Source organism: Cetorhinus maximus, chromosome 13 (genome assembly GCF_964194155.1).
Source record: "Cetorhinus maximus chromosome 13, sCetMax3.hap1.1, whole genome shotgun sequence".
In the NCBI taxonomy this organism is placed as follows: Eukaryota; Metazoa; Chordata; class Chondrichthyes; order Lamniformes; family Cetorhinidae; genus Cetorhinus; species Cetorhinus maximus.
In genome coordinates this window covers 75,014,646-75,019,896 of record NC_135891.1, presented here as the reverse complement: position 1 = coordinate 75,019,896, position 5,251 = coordinate 75,014,646, and positions in this window count along the sequence as shown.

Sequence of the window (5,251 nt, the reverse complement as noted above, 5' to 3'; positions counted from 1 at the left end):
GTCAGTATTTACTGTGATAGAGAGAGTGAGGGGGGGTGGTCAGTATTTACTGTGATAGAGAGAGTGAGGGGGGTCAGTATTTAGTCTGATAGAGAGAGTGAGGGGGTGTCAGTATTTACTGTGATAGAGAGTGAGGGGGGTCAGTATTTACTGTGATAGAGAGAGTGAGGGGGGTGGGGCAGTATTTACTGCGATAGAGAGAGTGAGGGGGGGTCAGTATTTAGTCTGATAGAGACAGTGAGGGGGGTCAGTATTTACTGTGATAGAGAGAGTGAGGGGGGGGTCAGTATTTAGTCTGATAGAGAGAGTGAGGGGGGTGTCAATATTTACTGTGATAGAGAGAGTGAGGGGGGTCAGTATTTAGTCTGATAGAGGGAGTGAGGGGGGGGGTCAGTATTTACTGTGATAGAGAGAGTGAGGGGGGGCTCCGTATTTACTGTGATAGAGAGAGTGAGGGGGGTCAGTATTTACTATGATAGAGAGAGTGAAGGGGGGTCAGTATTTACTGTGATAGAGAGAGTGAGGGGGGGTCAGTATTTACTGTGATAGAGAGAGTGAGGGGGGGTCAGTATTTACTGTGATAGAGAGAGTGAGGGGGGTCAGTATTTACTGTGATAGAGACAATGAGGTGGGGTCAGTATTTACTGTGATAGAGAGAGTGAGGGGGGTGGTCAGTATTTACTGTGATAGAGAGAGTGAGGGGGGGTCAGTATTTAGTCTGATAGAGAGAGTGAGGGGGGGTCAGTATTTACTGTGATAGAGAGAGTGAGGGGGGGGTCAGTATTTACTGTGATAGAGAGAGTGAGGGGGGGGCATATTTACTGTGATAGAGAGAGTGAGGGGGGGCTCCGTATTTACTGTGATAGAGAGAGTGAGGGGGGTCAGTATTTACTATGATAGAGAGAGTGAAGGGGGGTCAGTATTTACTGTGATAGAGAGAGTGAGGGGGGGTCAGTATTTACTGTGATAGAGAGAGTGAGGGGGGGTCAGTATTTACTGTGATAGAGAGAGTGAGGGGGGTCAGTATTTACTGTGATAGAGACAATGAGGTGGGGGTCAGTATTTACTGTGATAGAGAGAGTGAGGGGGGGTCAGTATTTACTGTGATAGAGAGAGTGAGGGGGGGTCAGTATTTAGTCTGATAGAGAGAGTGAGGGGGGGTCAGTATTTACTGTGATAGAGAGAGTGAGGGGGGGGTCAGTATTTACTGTGATAGAGACAGTGAGGGGGGGTCAGTATTTAGTCTGATAGAGAGAGTGAGGGGGGGTCAGTATTTACTGTGATAGAGAGAGTGAGGGGGGGGTCAGTATTTACTGTGATAGAGAGAGTGAGGGGGGGGGCATATTTACTGTGATAGAGAGAGTGAGGGGGGGGGTCAGTATTTACTGTGATAGAGAGAGTGAGGGGGGGGGGTCAGTATTTACTGGGATAGAGAGAGTGAGGTGGGGACAGTATTTACAGTGATAGAGAGGGTGAGGGGGGTCAGTATTTACTGTGATAGAGAGAGTGAGGGGGGGGTCAGTATTTACTGTGATAGAGAGAGTGAGCGGGGGGTCAGTATTTACTGTGATAGAGAGAGTGAGAGGGGGTTAGTATTTACAGTCATAGAGAGAGTGAGGGGGCTCACTATTTACTGTGATAGAGAGAGTGAGGGGGGGTCAGTATTTACTGTGATAGAGAGAGTGAGGAGGGGGGGACAGTATTTACAGTGATAGAGAGAGTGAGGGGGGGTCAGTATTTACAGTGATAGAGAGAGTAAGGGGGGGTCAGTATTTACAGTGATAGAGAAAGTGAGGGGGAGTCAGTATTTACTGTGATAGAGAGAGTGAGGGGGAGTCAGTATTTACTGTGATAGAGAGAGTGAGGGGGAGTCAGTATTTACTGTGATAGAGAGAGTGAGGGGGGGTCAGTATTTACTGTGATAGAGAGAGTGAGGGGGGGGGTCAGTATTTACTGTGATAGAGAGAGTGAGGGGGGGACAGTATTTACAGTGATAGAGAGAGTGAGGGGGGGTCAGTATTTACAGGGATAGAGAGAGTGAGGGGGAGTCAGTATTTACTGTGATAGAGAGAGTGAGGGGGGGCAGTATTTACTGTGATAGAGAGAGTGAGGGGGGGTCAGTATATACTGTGATAGAGAGAGTGAGGGGGGGTCAGTATTTACTGTGATAGAGAGAGTGAGGGGGGGTCAGTATTTACTGTGATAGCGAGAGTGAGGGGGGGGTCTGTATTTACTGTGATAGAGAGAGTGAGGGGGGGTCAGTATTTACTGTGATAGAGAGAGTGAGGGGGGGTCAGTATTTACTGTGATAGAGAGAGTGAGGGGGGGTCAGTATTTACTGTGATAGAGAGAGTGAGGGGGGTCAGTATTTAGTCTGATAAAGAGAGTGAGGGGGGGTCAGTATTTAGTCTGATAGAGAGAGTGAGGGGGGGTCAGTATTTACTGTGATAGAGAGAGTGAGGGGGGGGGGTCAGTATTTAGTCTGATAGAGAGAGTGAGGGGGGGTCAGTATTTACTGTGATAGAGAGAGTGAGGGGGGGGGTCAGTATTTACTGTGATAGAGAGAGTGAGGGGGGGTCAGTATTTACTGTGATAGAGAGAGTGAGGGGGGTCAATATTTAGTCAGATAGAGAGAGTGAGGGGGGTCAGTATTTAGTCTGATAGAGAGAGTGAGGGGGGGTCAGTATTTACTGTGATAGAGAGAGTGAGGGGGGGCGTCAGTATTTATTCTGATAGAGAGAGTAAGGGGGGGGTCAGTATTTACTGTGATAGAGAGAGTGAGGAGGGGGGGGTCAGTATTTACTGTGATAGAGAGAGTGAGGGGGGGTCAGTATTTACTGTGATAAAGAGAGTAAGGGGGGGTCAGTATTTACTGTGATAGAGAGAGTGAGGGGGGGTCAGTATTTACTGTGATAGAGAGAGTGAGGGGGGGTCAGTATTTACTGTGATAAAGAGAGTAAGGGGGGGTCAGTATTTACTGTGATAGAGAGAGTGAGGGGGGGTCAGTATTTACTGTGATAGAGAGAGTGAGGGGGGGTCAGTATTTACTGTGATAAAGAGAGTAAGGGGGGGTCAGTATTTACTGTGATAGAGAGAGTGAGGGGGGGTCAGTATTTACTGTGATAGAGAGAGTGAGGGGGGTCAATATTTAGTCAGATAGAGAGAGTGAGGGGGGTCAGTATTTAGTCTGATAGAGAGAGTGAGGGGGGGCCAGTATTTACTGTGATAGAGAGAGTGAGGGAGGGACAGTATTTACTGTGATAGAGAGAGTGAGGGGGGGTCAGTATTTACTGTGATAGAGAGAGTGAGGGGGGGGGTCAGTATTTACTGTGATAGAGAGAGTGAGGGGGGGGTCAGTATTTACTGTGAAAGAGAGACTGAGAGGGGGGTCAGTATTTACTGTGATAGAGAGCGTGAGAGGGGTGTCAGTATTTACTGTGATAGAGAGAGTGAGGGGGGGACAGTATTTACTGTGATAGAGAGAGTGAGGGGGGGGGTCAGTATTTACTGTGATAGAGACAGTGAGGGGGGGGGGTCAGAATTTACTGTGAGAGAGAGAGTGAGGGGGGGACAGTATTTACAGTGATAGAGAGGGTGAGGGGGGGTCAGTATTTACTGTGATAGAGAGAGTGAGGGGGGGTCAGTATTTACTGTGATAGAGAGAGTGAGGGGGGGTCAGTATTTACTGTGATAGAGAGAGTGAGGGGGAGTCAGTATTTACAGTGATAGAGAGAGTGAGGGGGAGTCAGTATTTACTGTGATAGAGAGAGTGAGGGGGGGGGTCAGTATTTACTGTGATAGAGAGAGTGAGGGGGGGGGGTCAGTATTTACTGTGATAGAGAGAGTGAGGGGGGGACAGTATTTACAGTGATAGAGAGAGTGAGGGGGGGTCAGTATTTACAGTGATAGAGAGAGTGAGGGGGGTCAGTATTTACTGTGATAGAGAGAGTGAGGGGGGGTCAGTATTTACTGTGATAGAGAGAGTGAGGGGGGTCAGTATTTACTGTGATAGAGAGAGTGAGGGGGGGTCAGTATTTACTGTGATAGAGAGTGAGGGGGGGTCAGTATTTACTGTGATAGAGAGAGTGAGGGGGGGTCAGTATTTACTGTGAGAGCGAGAGTGAGGGGGGGTCAGTATTTACTGTGATAGAGAGAGTGAGGGGGGGTCAGTATTTACTTTGATAGAGAGAGTGAGGGGGGTCAGTATTTACTGTGATAGAGAGAGTGAGTGGGGTCAGTATTTACTGTGATAGAGAGAGTGAGGGGGGTCATTATTTACTGTGATAGAGAGAGTGAGGGGGGGTCAGCATTAACTGTGATAGAGAGAGTGAGGGTGGTCAGTATTTACTGTGATAGAGAGAGTGAGGGGGGGTCAGTATTCACTGTGATAGAGAGAGTGAGGTGGGGTCAGTATTTACTGTGATAGAGAGAGTGAGGGGGGGTCAGTATTTACTGTGATAGAGAGAGTGAGGGGCGGTCAGTATTTACTGTGATAGAGAGAGTGAGGGGGGGTCATTATTTACTGTGATAGAGAGAGTGAGGGGGGGTCAGTATTTACTGTGATAGAGAGAGTGAGGTGGGGTCAGTATTTACTGTGATAGAGAGAATGAGGGGGTGTCAGTATTTACTGTGATAGAGAGAGTGAGGGGGGGTCAGTATTTGCTGTGATAGAGAGAGTGAGGGGGGGTCAGTATTTACTGTGATAGAGAGAGTGAGGGGGGGTTCAGTATTTACTGTGATAGAGAGAGTGAGGGGGGGGTCAGTATTTACTGTGATAGAGAGAGTGAGGAGGGGGGTCAGTATTTACTGTGATAAAGAGAGTGAGGGGGGGGGCAGTATTTACTGTGATAGAGACAGTGAGGGGGGGTCAGTATTTACTGTGATAGAGAGAGTGAGGGGGGGGTCAGTATTTACTGTGATAGAGAGAGTGAGGGGGTCAGTATTTACTGTGATAGAGAGAGTGAGGGGGGTCAGTATTTACTGTGATAGAGAGAGTGAGGGGGGGTCAGTATTTACAGTGATAGAGAGAGTGAGGGGGGTCAGTAGTTGCTGTGATAGAGAGAGTGAGGGGGGGTCAGTATTTACTGTGATAGAGAGAGTGAGGGGGGTCATTGTTAACTGTGATAGAGAGAGTGAGGGGGGGACAGTATTTACTGTGATAGAGAGAGTGAGGTGGGGGTCAGTATTTACAGTGATAGAGAGAGTGAGGGGGGGTCAGGATTTACTGTGATAGACAGAGTGAGGGGGGGGG